Source organism: Myotis myotis, unplaced genomic scaffold (genome assembly GCF_014108235.1).
Source record: "Myotis myotis isolate mMyoMyo1 unplaced genomic scaffold, mMyoMyo1.p scaffold_m19_p_15, whole genome shotgun sequence".
NCBI classification, from domain to species: domain Eukaryota; kingdom Metazoa; phylum Chordata; class Mammalia; order Chiroptera; family Vespertilionidae; genus Myotis; species Myotis myotis.
Window position 1 is genome coordinate 32442790 of NW_023416319.1, and position 18436 is coordinate 32461225.

Sequence of the window (18436 nt, forward strand, 5' to 3'; positions counted from 1 at the left end):
TAGCTCTGCCCCACCAAATTCAAAAGCTAAAACCATTTTAAATGCCGTTGGCTTTTTCTGTGATGATGTGGAATAGGGCACCACTCCCAAAATCTCTGCCTTAGCCATTCTGGTTTAAGGTTCCACTTCATCATTTTACAAGTTGAGGGGCTACATGACTGTATTCAATTGGGTTATTCCAATGTAGGATTAGTGGTGATGCTGTTACAGGTGTGGCTATGAAAAGCTTTTGGGGTGGAGTCTGGTTGAAGGGATTCTAGGGGTCGCATCAGTCTAGAAGGAGGTAGCAACATTTGTTTGAGGATCTGTTGCTGGTGCACAGGCAGAGTCTGGGGGTGGAGGGCAGGCAGCTCTTCTGTAGGGACCTTCTGTGCCTTCAACTTCAGGAGTTCAGATCACCAACAAGGATAGCGGTCTGGCTCTTGGGGGAAGGCTGTCTCCCTTATAACAATAATATGTCCTCTATGAATATTAGTGTGATCAATGACTAGGAGGAGCTGAGGAAGGGGAAGAGATGTGAAGACAAGGACAATCAGTGGTCTTACCGTCAGTGGCAGAAAAAAATAAAGGAACAGATTTGGGGTGACAAGCAGAGAAGGAGGTGACTTTCAGGTCAGATGGCCAGTTTTAAATGAGAGGCTAACTATAACTACAAAAATATGACACAAAACTCCATAGTAAGTTGTGGATTGGAAAAGTAGATAGATCCATCCAGAAAAAGTTTATAGTGTTTATAATTGTGGGGTGGGGATTATGGATGGTTTTATTTCTTCCTTTTTGTTTACCATTGTTTTATATTTCATTTTCTTATCCAGGTTTGTTAAGAGTTTACCTAAACATGTTTCGATCTGCTGCATCTCGCAATTAACTCTGACAAAGCCTTATCCTTTTCTCTTGTGGGCTGATTAAAATCTGTAGGTCAGTTGAAACTTGAGGAGCCGTTTTCTTATCTGAGGCTTGCTTAACTCTGTTTATCTACATCATCCAACAACTAACAAACTTTATTTTTATTTAAATTTTGAAAATTAAAATATAGTTGACATACAATAAGTATTAGTTTCAGATATTCAACACAGTGCCTTGACATTTATATACCTTCAAAGTGACCACCATGATAAAGCTGGTAACCATCTGTCACTGAACAATATTATTATATTATTGACTATATTCCCTATGCTGTCTGGCTCTCTTAATGAGTCTTTAGGTTAGTTCTTCACAGCCCTTGTTTTGGGTGCTTTCTCAGCTCTCCCAGATATCAGTTAGGAAATGGAGATTTACACTAATTAGTTCTCTGAATGGACAATGCCCCATTTTCTTTTCTTATATAAACACCATAGATAATAAAATCCTACTAAATTTCAGTAGCTACTGCAAAACTTATAGTGATATTATAAGAAAAACTTTGCTGGTGAAAGGTATCTAGCACCAACCTTGTGTTTGGTATTTTTTCTTTCTTTGTCTCTCCTACCTGCTTTTGGGCTTAGAAATAGTGTCACCAGGGGCTTGTGGCCAACCTTTTGCTGCTCAGCAGGATAAAAAGGCCTGGGGAAAATGCTGTTTGACATTAAAGAATATTTAAAGTTTATTATCTCTGAATGTGCTTTTGTGTACCGAGCAATTATACTACACCCACTGCCTCCCTTTCTGCTTGAATTATATCTTGGCTACAATTTGTCTGATATTTATCTACATTAAGCCTCCCTCTCTCTTTTCTCATTCCCACTCTTGTTTCTTCCCTAAATAAAATATCTGAAAAAAACAGAGGTGAAGAATGGGGATGGGAAGAGGGTGTCTGGAGACTTTTCTGTAAGATGACTATAATCTGAGGAACAGATGTGGGGGAACTTTCTGCTGCTTTCTGTTCAATCTAAAATTTGGTTTGGAATCCAGGTAATTTCCGTTTTTAAAGAATAAAGTCCTGATGCAGTCACCAGCCACATTTTATAGTGAACTCTCCGCAATACAGATTAGGAGTGACCAGAGTTCAAAGGGAAAAGTAGTAGTTTGGCTGTTTGCTTCCTCTTGGTCTGCCCTTCCTACCTCATCTTTCCCGAGGGTACTCGTGCCCTCACCAAGACCTGTCGCCTGGAAGGAACTGCTATCAGGCATTCATACGTTAACGTGAATGAAAGACTGTTAGCACTTGGGACCTTATGTCTCATTTTGTACCAAAAGCTAGGACTCTGAGAAAGCACCTAGGAAAAGGTCAGAGTTGAGTATAATGCTTAACTCCTCAAAACCTCGTGTCTGTGAAAGCAGCATCTGTCAGAGGCTCCCAGGGAGCGCTGGTAGGTCCTGTTCAAGTGTGGGTAAGTTAGGCTATCACCTACTCTCCTGTGTTTCCCTTTACAGAAGGAATTACATATCAAGTAAAGGATACATGTTTATTAACTTATGTTTCCTGATCACAAGCCAAGTATAAGCACAAGAATTAAAGGAAATGTAAACCTTTTGTACAGCTAGAGTTTTTTTGTTTCTTTTGTTTTTCTACTTCAAAGTGCTAAGCAACACCAAGCTAAGTATTTTTTTATACCTAGAACTCTATCTGTGTATTTTTTATATCTATAACTCTATCTGTGTATTTTTGTCAGGGATAATTATAATTAATATGTTCCCCTTTTCCCCTTACCTGCTAAAGAAATTTTATTTGCCCATTCCATCTCTCTCTCTCTCCATCTCATCAGGCCTCTAGGCCTCTAATAAAAATTCTCTTTGAGTGCTAGGTCTATGGACCATTGCAATAATGAAAGGAACTGCATCAGAAAAGGCCATTTTCACTTTCAAGGGTAATAATTTCAAGAAAAATTATCAAGACCAAAGAAAGGAGAAATGAGGACACCTGGGGGGAAAGGGAGAATAGTGAGGGATTGAGAAAAAGGCTTGAAAGCATAGAACTGAGAAAGATAACTTTAAGAAGTAAATTTGGGTTATATATTAATGTCCTTTGAGAGAATGGAATAAAGATTGTGATTCACTTGGTAGCTAGGGTGTTTTCCTTTGACAGAATAGTAATAGGAAAGAACCATGATAAATCCTCCTAAATATAGTTAGAACTTCACAGATGCATATATACATACTCTGTATTCCATGTAATCTGAGATGACAATCTAATCTGTGATTATTGATTTTAAATACACCATTATTTCATATACCTACCGTTAAGAGAGAACACTTCCAATTACTACTTTAGCAAGTCATCAATTATAAGATGCATCTTTTTCAGAGATGTTAAATGTGAAAAGTATAAAGACAAACATGCAAATTGACCATACCTTCGCTACACCTTAAGCCATGCCCATCAGCCAATCAGAGCAAGTATATGCAAATTAACCCAACCAAGATGGCGCCCGGCAGCCACGGAGCTGGAGCAAGCAGGAGGCTTGGTTGCCCCAATGATGGAGGAAGCCAAGCTTCCCAGCTGCCGCTGCAGGCTCTCAGCTGCACTTAAAGCAACAAAGTTTCAATTATCGAAGGTAAATAAACTCCAGATACCTGCTTTCAGCTGGCCATAGCCACGGAGCTGGAGTGAACAGGAGGCCCGTCCTGGCCAGCTCTGAGCTCCACTCCAGGCTACAAAGTTTCAATTATAGAAGGTAAATAAATCCCAGAATAAAAAAAAAAAGAAAAAAAGGAGAGGCTGGGAGCTTCCGTCACCAGGGAGGCTTGGCCAGCCTGAAAACAGCCCTCAGCCCCTGACCCAGACTGGCCAAGCACCCCAGTGGGGACCCCCACCCTGAAGGGGGTGTGACAAGCTGCAAACAGCCATCAGCCCCTCACCAAGGCTGGCCAGGCACCCCAGTGGGACCCCCACTCTGAAGGGGTGTGATCAGCCTGCAAACACCCATCAGCCCCTCACCCAGGCTGGCCAGGCACCCCAGCGGGACCCCCACCCTGATCTGGGACACCCTTCAGGGCAAACCAGCCGGCCCCCACCCATGCACCAGGCCTCTATCCTATATAATAAAAGGGTAATATGCAAATTGTCCCTAACAGCAGAACAACTGGGAATGACTGGTCACTATGACACACACTGACCACCAGGGGGCAGACGCTCAATGCAGGAGCTGCCCCATGGTGGTCAGTGCGCTCTCACAGGGGGAGCTCTGCTCAGCCACAAGCCAGGCTGACGGCTACCAGTACAGTGGTGGTGGTGGGAGCCTCTCCCGCCTCCTCAGCAGCACTAAGGTTGTCTGACTGTAGCTTAGGCCTGTTCCCTGCTGGCAAGTGGACATCCCCCGAAAGCTCCCGGGCTGCCAGAGGGATGTCTGATTGCCAGCTTAGGCCCAATGCCCCGGGGAGCGGGCCTAAGCCAGCAGATGTTCATCCCCCGAGGTGTCCCAGACTGCGAGAGAGCATAGGCCGTGCTAAGGGGACCCCCCCCCTCCAAGTGCACAAATTTTTGTGCACCGGGCCTCTAGTGTATCAATAAAAGAATATGTAATATTCTAGAATAAATACACCAAAGTAGTAAGAGTGCTTATTGCTAGACTTCAACATTGTAAACTCCCTTTGTTTTCTTTATACTTTCATGTGTTTTTAAAGTGTTTTACTCTGATCATGAACTAACTATCCTCCTAATTAGAACTCAAAACATCGTTCAGATGTAGTTTTGCCAGAAATTCACAAAGAATAAAGCTCTTTGCTTCTGGGATTTTCTATTCTCATTGGCAAAATCCTACAACTGCTACCACTGTCAGATAATTCTGTTCCAAGGTACAACACAAGAGATTTGAAGTTATGGTTACAATATGTTTTCTGAATTTCCCAGGGCCTAGTGTGTGTCCCTGCCAATAAAACAAACATAACTTAGCATACATTATTTGTGTGCATCTATAAATGTGGGCACATCCATTTACAAAATGTAATAGTGGGTCAATTTCTAAACAGTGCAGTGCACAATTTCTTTTCGATGACCAGTAAAATGGTAATTTATCAATATTCCTCAGGCTTCAGGCCTCTCTGCTTCTCACACTTTCTTTAGCTCATCTAATGGCCCTACAGATTCAAGGCTTGACGATTCTGCCATGTAACCTGAAGGTTTAACTCCAGTCCCCATCCACACTGATGGATTCTTCTGGAAGACCAGGATGAGGGGTGGGGGTTAAAGGGTAAAGGTGCTGTCCACAGCTATCCCTTAGTGAATAGCTCAGTAGAAGATAGAAACTTACTCAGAAAAAGCTTTTGTTTCCTATGCAGGATTTCCAGCTTGAGCCAAGCTGTTTGCCTGAGCATACAGATGAATTTGAATCAAAAGGGTAGCCTGTGAGGGAGAAGGAAAGCGATTGCATTTCTAAAAAACTTTCCCCCAAATCATCATCTTTTAATGATTTTAAGAAGATTATCATCAAAATAGCTCTAGAAAAAGTTATTCAAAATATGCAATAAAAATTAATAGTCAGACAGTGAGATATGCAGTTAAAGGGTGGTGGCTGTTTTATGTGCTTGCTCCTGACCGAAAGTGCTCTCACTCCCAGGACTGTCAGAACTTTGCTTTGCTTATGGTCTGAGCATGTCTGGAGGGCCTGGAGGCTGCTCCCCAGGGGGCCATGTAGGAAAGACTCACCCATCTGGAAGAGGGAGGCAGGTTCATACTAGTAAGTTCAAGACAAGAAAAATAGGTTGGGGTTAGAGGGCAGAGGTAATTCTGAGTACAGTGCAGTGTCTGCCTCTCAATATGTCCTCTGGTCATCCCTTGCAGAATCATGGATTGTTTCTAGAAAAAGAGTGCTTCAGGAAGGGGGAAGTTTAAAGATAAACCTTCAGTAAGACCAGGGAAATGGAAGTCAAGGCTGTGCGGCAGAGTGTGCACAAGTGGGGATGAAGGGGACCTTCCTGACGTGAGGAGGCCTTTGGAACAAGGAACAGACAAGCTTATATTTTGACCGCAGGGGAGAAGCCAGGGAGTTGAGCGTTGGGGCAGCTGCCATGCAAGCTCCGCCAGACAAAAGAGTTTATCTCAATAAGTTGACAGCAACAGAGAGGACAGAACTTAAATTGTAGCCTGGAGGGTAGGCTAGTGAACACATAATACACACCCTCAGCAAGCTGAGAGAGGTAGTCAGGGCAGGCGAGCACTGCATAAATACCAGTGAGGAGAGAACTGGAGGATACTGTTTGCTACTCTTCTAATGATGCTGTTGTGATATATTGCATTTTGGTTACACACTTGCAGTGCTCCCCTAAATTTCACACAAAATGACCCCTGACCTTGCACTTAATCACTGAGGCTAGAAACTGTACCTGTCCAGGGACCCTGTCCTGGAGTGGTATTCTGTGTCAGAGATGAGACTCATTGTTGGGCACTGCCCCTCTTGTAATACAGGAGGCTGCAGGGCTTCAAGGCTCTAAACTCGGCATATATAATTAAGGTGCTCAAGATTTCCATGGGTCCCCGGCCTTCAGAAAGAATCCTTTCCCCAAACCAGTATTCTAAGTTCCCATCTGGCAAACCAGGGGAAATCCTCTTTTCCCCTCCTAGTGGTTTTCTATTTCTATTTCTATTTCTGAAAACGGCCCTCAGCCCCTCACCTAGACTGGCCAGGCACCCCAGTGGGGACCTGGGAATTTCTAATGAACACTTAAATACTCTGAAATCTGGCTCTAATTGTCACCTGAGAAGGGAGCTATAATGCAGAAATGAAAGCTTAGACCGGGATATAGACGTCACTCTTTCTAGAGCCCTTGGAAATGGCCCTCCACGGGGTTATTTTCTCGACATTGGCCAGCCACCAGGTTTCAAGCTAAGCCTACCTTCTCTCAGAACAATGCCTTTGATCAGAAGTTCCCAATATCAGGCTCAATAGCTCACTCAGAGCGCCAGCTCAGAGGGCCAGGGAGGAGAATGTCATTCCCTCCTCAGGACTAAGGCCCGGGCCATTTTCTCTCTTCAGATGCCTGACAAAGAAGACACAGATATTCTTTAGGGGAATGTCCCACTCATTTGTAGGATGTGGTCTGGTCCCCAAGCCATGGGATAAGGCAAGCAAAATACTGGACAAGAGCGATAGTGAGAAGTATGCCACTCTTGAAAGGTTTTAGACTAACAGAGGGTGGGAGCTGGCAAATCCCACTCAGGCTGTCCTATGATCCAGCCACCAGCATGAAGTAAGGACACGCCAGATTTGGTGCCTCATCTTTCCTGGCACCAACTGGTCTCAGCTTCCAATTCTTATAGGGTGTCCTACACACACACACACACACACACACACACACACACACACACACACACCTCACAAAGACAACATAATACATTTTTTTATAGATAGGGATATCTAGATAAAAACAAAAAAGTCTTAATCTGTAAAAGTACAATTATAATTTATATTATGAATTGCTAGTCAGAAGTGGGTGGGTACTTGTGTTTTATCTGCATAACGACAAGCACCTGCCCAATGCTCTTTCCCAGAGACAAATTCTGTTTTTCACTACAGAATTTTAAAAAAATGCACTCAAAATAGCAGTCTCTAGCTTTGATCATTTAAATTTTTATCCTCCACTGACACCTTCTTTAGAAATATATAAATTAATAAATACATCAGATAAGACCTAAAGAGGCTGTTCAGTTTCAAACAACTCGAAGGCATATTTGAGTGGTTCTGGCTAAGGATCCTCCACTAAGATGAATGTTTGGATAAAAGTGGTGCTTTTCTGGCCTGCTTCGTCTCCATAACATTCTGAGTTAGGATCCAGGAGCAGGAAAGGAATAAGCACGTGATTTCATTCTGGAATAACTTTCTCAGAAGGCAGCAGAACTCTGTGAACTAACAAATATTTCTATAGCCACTACTTTTACATTTACAATGAGCTTGCTTCTTGTCTTTGAAATGTTTCTTTGGGGAAAAATATTTTAAATCCTCCTGAATCGTTTTAACATTTCCATTCGTCGCCTCACCTTTTGAATCTCTACTTTGGGGCTTATCTTTGGGATTGTATTTTTCTGTTTGGTTATCCACAGTTCCAATCCAGCAAAAAGTTTATCCAGACAGAACTAGTCAAAACTATGGAAATGGCTATGTAAGTGCAGTTCTCTAACGTAACGCTGGCCAGGACATGAAGGGAACTTGTGATGTTATGCTACCCAGAACCCTCATGGCCTTGGAGATAAAGTCTCTGCATCTTATTTTTATTCACACTCCTAAATTTTACTCTGTTTCCATTTTTGTTCTCCCAGTTCTCTCATTTCTCGGGTTTTTGCCTACCACTTACAGAATGATATATACCCTAGACCAGTGGTCGGCAAACTCATTAGTCAACAGAGCCAAATATCAACAGTACAACGATTGAAATTTCTTTTGAGAGCCAAATTTTTTAAACTTAAACTATATAGGTAGGTACATTGTTATTAACTTAATTAGGGCACTCCTTAGCTGGCCTTTGCTAAAAACGTTTTCAATCTGAGGGGTTGACCTCAGTGAACGTACCCCCACTTCTTCTAACGCCACTTCTTCAAAATAGACTCGCCCAGCCCGAAAACTGACTTCTGTGCACGGGCCACGAAGTTTCAATCGCACTGTACATGCGCACCCGCATGTGGTATTTTGTGGAAGAGCCACACTCAAGGGGCCAAAGAGCCGCATGTGGCTCGAAAGCCGCGGTTTGCCAACCACTGCCCTAGACAATTATATATATCCTAGACATTATCTCCCAGATAATTATATACCTGCCCAATTTTACTAAATTAAACATATATATGTATAATTTTGCTCATTTCCCCCTTCCCTAAGAAATTACATTAGTTTAGTTTTTCCTTCTTTCTCCTTTATCTGGTAAAGACCTGAAAGAGACAAAAGAGCAGCCATATGAATGTGTATCTGGTGAGAAAACTTTCCAGAAGAGGAATCAGCAAGTTCACATCCTTGAAGAGGAGCATGGCATGACTGGCAGGGATTGAGCAAGGACAAAAGGGTGGAAAAGATGAAGTCGGAGACCTTGCAAGCATGTAAGGGCTTTGGCTTTCACTCTGAGTGAGATGTAAAGCCATTGGAGGGTGCTGATCAGGTTCAACATTCAATTTTATGAGGCCCACACAGATAGCCATGTCTGAGCAATAAAGATGGAAAAGTACAAGAGTGGGAACCACACCTTCCTTGGATGTGATCCCAGCAAAGGAATGTGTTTGCCTGGGTGTCAGTGCATTTAATTTTAAGATGTTGAGTGCACCAGACTGGCTGGAAGGGTAATAATGTTTTGAAGGAGCAAAATATATCGAGATTTGCTAGAAGGAATAAAATAAGTTAATTAGTAAATCTAGAGAAAAGTGTACAGTCCCTGAATCCTTGGGGAGAAACTGATAATACGGGGAGAGGGATTCTGCTGAATGTTTACTTCTTGCCACCACAAGAGTGACATGAACTAGACCACTCTTGCAGCCTGACCAGATGGAGGAAACGGTTGGCTGACTGCACAAGTGCCACTCCTGGTTGTCTTGGTTACGAGCAAGTCATCCAAATGAAGGGAATGGTAATTAGCAGTGGAGCAACAGGTGACTTAGCTAGCATTACCTTGGAGGAAGGTGCTGTGGCAGGAAATAAAGGAGGACAGGGGACAAGGAATTCGCTGTAAATAACAAGCGCCATGTTGAGGCTGCCTGTCCAAGAATCTCTCAGTGTGACAGGACTTTACATATTTTTGATGAACCTTATTCAGCCTCAGTGTAGAAAACCTGCCACCTTACCACCTGTGTCCCGTCTGATGCTGAACAGAAAGGCGCTCTAGGGAGAACAAGATGTGTGGGTAAACAAATCGTCTTTACAAATCTTCTTTCTTCTTAGAAAATGAAAGAGAACATTCTGATACGCACACAAGCATTTTAGCATTAATTTCCTTGTAAATCTCTGTGGGTACATATTCCCAGACATAAGCTAAGCATTATTTCAATAAAAAAAATTAAATGGAAAATAAATCATTTAATAGAATTTATGCTCATGGTTCTGACTGTATAAACCTTCACAATAAATTCATATCTCCCAAGTAATATAGGCAAATTTTAAGGACTGAGAATAATACTCTCATTATAAAGATTTGGTGGGTTGATCTGAAGCAACTCAGAACTTCTTTGGAAGTCTGGCCATGAAATTAACTCTCTCTTCCTTGTCTGGAGGGCTTCCCTGGGTTAGTGAAACCCCAGGAAGAAGCCTGCACACTTACTGTGATGGTCACGGCACAGCTTCCCCAAATTTGGAGCTATCAAAAGCCACGAAGAGTAACAGTATAACAGCTGCGGCTCCTCCTGAAAACATTCAGAGCCAATTTGATTTTTATTCTTCTTCCTGGCACAAAGATCCTTTGGAAGCTATAATTTGGACATTCCAATATCGGATTTACAGGAATCTTAAAATGCTTTGTGGGTTGGATTGAGGAAATAAAGGAAACAAGAAACCGTATTTCTGCTTCTAAAGCTGATCTTGTGCCACCTGGATAGAGCATCTGTGAGAGGGAAATGATGCACAGTGTAGATTTGGGCCAGCAAAATGGGAAAGTCGATTATTTTGTTCCATGTGGTTTCATCAGGGGAGGAAGAAGATGAGCTAGATAAGGAGCATCAGGAGGGAATGCCAGGTCTGAAACACGCACTCACAAGTGGTGACCACATTGGTCCTGCACTACAGCAAGGGCGGAAGTTCAGTTATTAGCGCAAGCAGATGGCATTTTAATCTTTATTCCTGCCAAAAGAATAATCAACACTTAAAAGCTTTAAAATTATTCATCTTCAGGTACTTGCCCAAACATCAGTTCTTTCTGTTAATGTTTGTGCCCATATGAAGAAGTTCCTCATAGTTAAATAAAGCCCACAGGTAGATAATTACCACAGTACATTAGGGATGCTCTGTTTAAAGGAATCCTATATAATAAAAGGCTAATATGCAAATCAACCGAACAGCAGAACAACTGGTCGCTATGGTGCACACTGACCACCAGGGGGCAGACACTCAATTCAGGAGCTGCTGAGCTGCGGTGACTTGGCAGCAGTGGTTGTCTGGGTGACGCACTCCAGAACCAGAGAGGAGGGAGCCCTATTCTTGGGTGCATCACCTGAGAACCACCCTCTAGCAATCCAAGACCCCTTGGGGGATGTCGGAGGGCTGGTTTTGTTGGAGGCCAGGCCAAGGGACCCCAGCTGCCAGAGAGATCCTGCTTACTCCTCAGATACCCTTCAAGCCACAGCTCTGCCCCAGGTGGCCAGCCAGGGAGGGACTGGTGGGAGGTTGGATCCACCCCTTTTGCCCAGTCGCGTCCCACCATCCACCTTCTAATTAATTTCCTTTTAACATGCATGAATCCATGCACTGGGGCACTAGTGTTATTCATAATCCGCAAAATAGCCCTACCCAAAAGATCCTAGTATCATCATTCTACAAATGAGGAAACACCTCAGGTAAAAAAAAAAAAAAAAAAAAAAATCATCAAAAAGTTACCCAGCACATACAGAGCTGACTCAGGATTTGAACTCAGGTCTGCCTTGCTCTGATCCTGTGCTCTTTGTGTTTGTCAGGATACAGAGTGGCAACTCAGCTCTGGTTTGGTTAGAAGTTACTTTAACACCTTATTTTGAAAGCTAAGATGTTAACTCTTAGAAGAGGGTGATGTATACTAAGACAGATAATGCAAACTAGGTGAAAATATGACCTGCAGGTGGGCAGAGCCCTGGTGTTTGGTGTGGCCAAAGTTTACACGATGGAGCTGAGCTAAAGGGTTTTCTTTATCTCAACCTCAAGAGTTTAACCTGCAACTAAACAAAATAAGAGATTGCTTGGCAGGAACTCAAAATTTCCCCCTTCCAGATGTACTTACATTTTAACAGGCATTCACCAAGCTTGAAATACCTTCAGGACACAAACAGATGAATCACCTGTCAAAAAATTCAAGAAACTATGGTCAGCAGCTGGGGAAAATATTTTAGGAGAAAATATTTTTATTGAGAGCCTCTTGAATCATACTGCTGACATATATAGGAAAATGTATAGTTTATTTCTATTCCTAGTGGTTTGTTAAAAGTAAAAGGAGACATGAGAAACATCTCAGGATTAAATAATAAGGCTTCAACCAAAGTAAAGATGTCAACCTCACAATTAAACATACATGTGTGCCACAGGAATCTGACCCAGTGCCATGATCTAAACATGTCTATGATTTCTAAAATAAAGTACTAATTATGACTCAAATAGTGTTCAACACTGTAGAGCAGTGGTTCTCAACCTTGGCTGCACATTAGAATCACCTGGGAATCTTTTTAAACTCCTGATTCCTGGGCCTCATCCTCCAGAAATTCTGTTTCTTTGTTATGGGGTGAGGCCACAACATTAGTGAACTCTTTAATCTCTGCCACTCTCCATGGGCTGCTACCAATGAATTCTCTCTTGACCCTCTTTCTCGATACTTGTCTCTCCTTACACCTTTTCTCTCTGGGATTTCCTACTTGATACTACTTTGCTCTCTGCTTAAAATCCCATTGAATTCTCCAAAAGATGATTACCATCTGATATGAAATGCCCCTGCTGGGAAGAGGTCTCAAGGTAGACCATGTCAAAGGCACAGGTCATAGATAACTGTCTCTACTCAGATGTCAACCGCTGGTCAAATTGGATATGACCAGACTAGCTGGAACCCATGATACCAAGTGGGTGACTTTTGAGTAAAGAATCACTAAAAAAGGACTTATAAGAATGACAGGCACTTAGTATGAACTGTTAAATACATACTCCATGTAGACACAGCCCGTTCCACCTTCTTCATATTTGATTGCTGTTCAGCTGTCCTACTGAGCAGAACTGGGATGAGGGTGAGTCCAGAGAGGCATGGGTGCAGAATTTTAGGAGGCACTCATCCTCAGGGTCATACCAGGGTAGAATTGGCACCTAAGAGTGAATGCCTCCTTAAATTTTGTACTTTAGACACTTCATTTGCCTCACCCTACTCCTGGCCCTAGTACTGAGAGGCAGATCCCTTTGTTTTGATTTCCTTTTTACCTTCTATTACTTGAATTTTTGAGATGTGTCTACCACTAACACTGCTATTTTTAATATAAAAATCCAAAAGTTGTTAAAAAACAACAATAAACCTGTCCATAGGGTTGCATTTTATATGGAGAGGTAGCATTTAGTAAGTCTTCCTAAAAGAAGAAGGAAAAAAAAAAATGACCAAACACAGGTTTTAGCTACCTTGAAAAGTGAAATAAAGTAACAATAAAAAACAGTTTGGGATTTTTTCCATCAATGCTGTTTCCTCCTGTATTGAAAGGAATATGGCAAATAGCCCATCTAGTTATTTTCTGAGCTGAGCTCCAGTGAACTGCACAGACTTGAACTCTCTTGGAGAGGTGAAGAATGAAATATCATGTGGGTGAAGGGTCAAATATTCTTCACAGAACAGAAAAACAACGATAATTTCTTCCCAATGGATTGCTTAAAATATGTGAATCATGCCCAGCCAGTGTGGCTCAGTAGTTGAACATCGACCCAGGAACCAAGAGGTCACAGTTCGATTCCTGGTCAGGGCACATGCCTGGGTTATGGGCTCGATCCCCAGTAGGGGGCGTGTGAGAATCAGCTGATAGATGATGTTTCTCTCTCATTGATACTTCTATCTCTCTATCCTCTCCCTTCCTCTCTATCTAAAAATCAATGGAAACATAAAGAAAGAAAATACTTGAATCACGTGGTCTGCAACTAGAATTATTTGCATCTAGGCTATAAGCTTTTGGCCATAACTGCTGAGTTCCTCCAACGATGAGCCATTATATGACAGCTTCAGGGCTTGAAGTAAACATATTGGACTTGAAAGTAAACCAAATGGCAGTTATAGGGCAAGCACTACACACAAATGACAATTTTCTTCCCCAGTAAATTAAATGTGGATTCTAAAGCTTTCTTTGGCCAAATAAGACCTATAATGAATACACTGACCAGATCCAGATCCCTCTTTAGGCTTTCGTTCCTCTAGCAGGCAGGAGTGTTAGCTACTGAAGGCTCATGACTATGTCCCTATTTTGGGAATTGCTGTCAGCCTACTAAAACTGTGTTGCCCAAGTTTATGCCCCCTCCAAGGGAGCAGCCTGCATTCAATAGCTGGCCCATGCAGGGATACAAAAGCCTGAAACTCTTGCTTCTACTGTGGGCACCTCTAAAGGGTCATCCTATCTTTTGGACTCACAATAGCAGCGGTTCTCAACCTGTGGGTCACCAACCTGTGGGTCACGACCCCTTTGGGGGTCAAACGACCTTTCACAGGGGTCGCCTAAGACCATCGGAAAAAAACATATATAATTACATATTGTTTTTGTGATTAATCACTATGCTTTAGTTATGTTCAATTTGTAACAATGAAAATACATCCTGCATATCAGATATTTACATTACGATTCATAACAGTAGCAAAATTACAGTTATGAAGTAGCAACAAAAATAATTTTATGGTTGGGGGGTCATCACAAGATGAGGAACTGTTTTAAAGGGTCGCGGCATTAGGAAGGTTGAGAACCACTGCTCAATAGGATCCACTGGGGGTGTTGCAATTGCATCACAGTTCAACTTACTTCTCTGTCCAGACCTTCTGACCGTATGCCCTCAGAGGTATTGTTCCTGAATGTATTCCTCAAAAATATCTCTCACATGGAAATCTCTGAATTTCAGTGTCTGTTTCCTGGGAACCCTGATCTGTGAAAGTTGGGACCAGAAGTGATCATGAGAAGTAGACTCTGAAATGAAATATTGGAGTTGAATAACTTTTCTCCCCCGCTAGCCACCCACCCCAGTTGAATACCAATGAAAATTCCAAGACTGGTAGTGGATGGAGGATGACTAATTCCTGACACACTATAGGAATGCAACTGTTAACATCTCATTGGTGGGGAACTGGAAGGTGATACTGGTAGAAGAAAATGTACTGAGAGGTGTAATATCTTATGTGTATAAGAGATTTGGAGCATGGTGTCTTTAGAACATTGCAGGACATTTAGCAGTATCTCTGGCTTCAACCTACTAGATACCAATAGCTCTCCCTTACCCCCTTTTCTCCCCCACCCCCCACTGTGACAAACAAAAATGTTTCCATCATTGCTGTGTTCCCTGGGGGCAAACACCAACCTTCATTAGGAACCACTTATTCAGTGGTATTCAGCTCTCAGCCCTTTGAGTAACACCAAGATATTGGAGTCTTCCCAGCTATGTCCCAGACATCTTGAAGATGAAAAAAGCAACCCGCCCCCCCCCCCCCCGACCCACTATGCCATCTCCAAATTTCTGTCTAGCAAAATCTGTAAACATAGAAAATTTTTTATTGCTTTACAGCAGCATTTGGGGGGTGTTTTTTAATGTGGTAATAGATAACCAGAGCAAGGGAAAAATAGTAACCATAATGACTATGGAATTGAATGACTATAGCTGGAGGCAATCAATATATTGAAGAAGATAGTGAAAACAGGATGTTTTAATCACCAATTAAAAAGTGAGTGTGAAAGCCAGAAGTTCTCCTTGGCAGTACATAAAGAGACTCCCATCTCCCAAAAAGCCGAGGATCAGGTCCCAGAACTTAGTTAGAAAAGTTAGCAGAATTATAGAAGAGGCTAAGTTCTCAAATTTGGCAAGTTTTCTATGCTAAAGACAGGGATATATTTGGAAAAATGTGACTCTGAGATTTGGCGAGGGGAAATCTGGTTTGATAACTCTCAGAAATCTTGCATCCCTAGGTGCTCAACCCTCTGGGCCTGAAAAAGTTGTCCAATTTGCTCTGTCAAAGTTCTATTCTCTCCACTCTGCTTTGCCCTCACTTCCCTCCTTGGCCACCAGGTCAGTAACTAGGGCTAAGTCACCATTTAGCCCAGCTCCGAAAGTGCTGGGACTGATGAGAGTTTGAAAAGGGCTATACTATGAGGAACTGCAGGTTCTGGCCAACATGTGCCAGCAGAAATTGGGAGAACATGAGGGGGACTGAATTCTGAGGCTGCTGGACCAAGCAGAGAAGAAGGTAAAGACAGGTAAGGGAGAGTTTATATAGGAGCACTTTTGAGTAATATAGTATTTAGCACCTTGAAAATAGCTTAGGTATATAGGGTGTGGGGAGTCAACTAGATTGAAGACCTAGAGCCAAGGTTGAGCCTGAGGAGTTTAGGGACGATGAGAAAACAGATTCCACTAGAAACTCCGGTGGAGTGTCTGTTGAAGAGTAGTGGAGGATTGGCTATGGCGAGAAATGAGGCGGCTTTGGAAATGTTTTGGTATTAGAGGTAGCCATGTACTGTTTCTAGCCCATTTACCCCCTCCCTGCACAACATTTCGTAGGCAACTCCAGTCACCAAGATAAATCATTCAGTGCATTTTAAGATTTCTCTGTATTTTTCCTTTATGTGTGTAGCTTTTATGACAATACTTAGTCCTCTATCATTGAAAGATAAAATTAGAGTATTTTTTTTTTTTTATTTCTTCTGTATCTCACAGCTCATCTATAAAAGGATATGAAGGGAATGGAACTTAGCATCCATCTCTGACCTGCTTCACCAGATTTTTCTCACTGGCTGAATACATTCCTATTTATAATCTATTGTCATTTTGCAATTACAATAAATTAATTTCAATCTAGTTATTATTCTTTCTGTGCATTTTTACTAGGCTTTTCTGGGGGTACAACAGTAAAGGGTTTATTGAAATTTAGGATGGTCAGTGTCTAAAACAATTATTAGAAATTATAGAAATTATTTCATTAGCCAAATTGGTTCTTCATCATATATTTAAAATATGCACCCCATTAATTCAATTCCCCAGGCTTGCATATTCTGTAGAATATATAATTTTTTTCACACTGAAGCAATGATATTTTTATATTGTTTCCAGAGATGCCGGGGCTGCAAGACTCAATGTGTTTTCAGGTGAGCAGATTTGCTTTCTTTTTCTTCATTTTTTTTCCCCAGTGAAAAAGCCTTGTATGTCCTAGCTGGTTTGGCTCACTGGATAGAGCGTCGGCCTGGGGACTGAAGGGTCCCAGGTTCGATTCCGGTTAAGAGTATGCACCTTGGTTGCAGGCACATCCCCAGTAGGGGGTGTGCAGGAGGCAGCTGATCGATGCTTCTCTCATATCAATGTTTCTAACTCTCTATCCCTCTCCCTTTCTCACTGTAAAAAAATCAATAATTAATTATACACACACACACACACACACACACACACACACACACACACACACATATATATATGAAAAAGCCTTGTAGAATATATAATTTGTGAATTAAGTATTCCTTTATAAATATCCTGAACTTAATGGCAGTTTTTGCTTAAAGAAAAAATAAAGTTGAAGGTAAGAGGAAAGGAAGAGAGGAAGGAGAAGAAAGAGGAAGGAGGGAAGGAAGGAAGGAAGGAAGGAAGGAAGGAAGGAAGGAAGGAAGGAAGGAAGGAAGGAAAAGAGAAAGAGAGAAAGATAGAGAAGGGAAGAGTGGGAGCATAGGTAGGCATAGGGAGTGAAGGAGAGAGGGAGGGAGGGGAGGAGGGAGGGAGAGATAAAGTTATATCTGATGTGGAATCTGTCAAGTCCCTGCTAGTTTCCTTATGTGTGGCTGTATGTTGGTCATTATGTATTAAGGTTGCATTTAGAAGATTTAACCTTCAGTGGCTAGTTTTGCTTAGGCAATATTCAGGAATTTGGTTAAGAGACATCTGGTGAAAGATTCTGTCTTTTTAGGGTAGACTAGCTTTCTCTTTTCAAATTATTCCAGGAATAAGTGTACCAAAATGTACACTTCTGTGCCCAAGCGTATCTTTAAAAAAATTAAAATGCACCCCTTTATTGCCTGAATACTATTAAACTGAGAAAAGACAGAACATGATTGAAAGAAATGCCATTAGGAGGTACAAATTGGCATATTCTCTAATCTCAACCATTTAAATTATTGATCATCTAAAACTGTGATCTAAGCGATAAACTGCTAAATCTGTATGGATATTACTCTTTGGAATCGGTTTTCTTCAGTGGGTGGGTGACAGAGTTCTTTCCAGCTGCTTGGTCACTTGCATATTCTTAGCTTACTTCAGTCACCTAGTGTGGACCTGTCTGTGTGTGTCATGTTAATGTGGGTTTCTGAGTGGTCTGCTGAAGAGAATGAATATTCATGAATGCCCTATTTTTGCACCCTCTAATTGAAATTTGCCATTTTGTAGTTTGCCACCTCAAATGATAAGGTAGGCCACAGTGGGTGGCAGAGAATAAGGACACTGTAGACTGATAAAGACCTTTAGACATCTACTAGTATAGTTTGTATCTTTTATTTATAATGATAAATGAGAGACCAAGATCTGTAGAGTTACTCACAGGGATTGGAGAAGAACTCAGAATCTTAACTCCTGGGTTAATTTATTTTTCTTATCTTAATCTTTCCTCTATCCTCTAAATATTTCTCTCTTCAACTCATTCTCATTTGCATTCCTCCTTAAATGTAAACATCACCACTGAGATG

The 18436-nt window shown here is 41.8% G+C and overlaps 1 long non-coding RNA gene across 1 annotated transcript in view; it reads right to left on the reverse strand.

Moving 5' to 3' along the window:
* LOC118670030 overlaps positions 1-14618 on the reverse strand; it is an 86980-nt gene extending 72362 nt beyond the window's left edge. The window contains exons 1-2 of the long non-coding RNA XR_004972201.1: positions 14531-14618; positions 11791-11848 (exon numbers count right to left, since the gene is read on the reverse strand). This is a non-coding gene — a long non-coding RNA (uncharacterized LOC118670030). The remainder of the gene's footprint in view (positions 1-11790; positions 11849-14530) is intronic.
* Positions 14619-18436: the final 3818 nt, after the last annotated feature.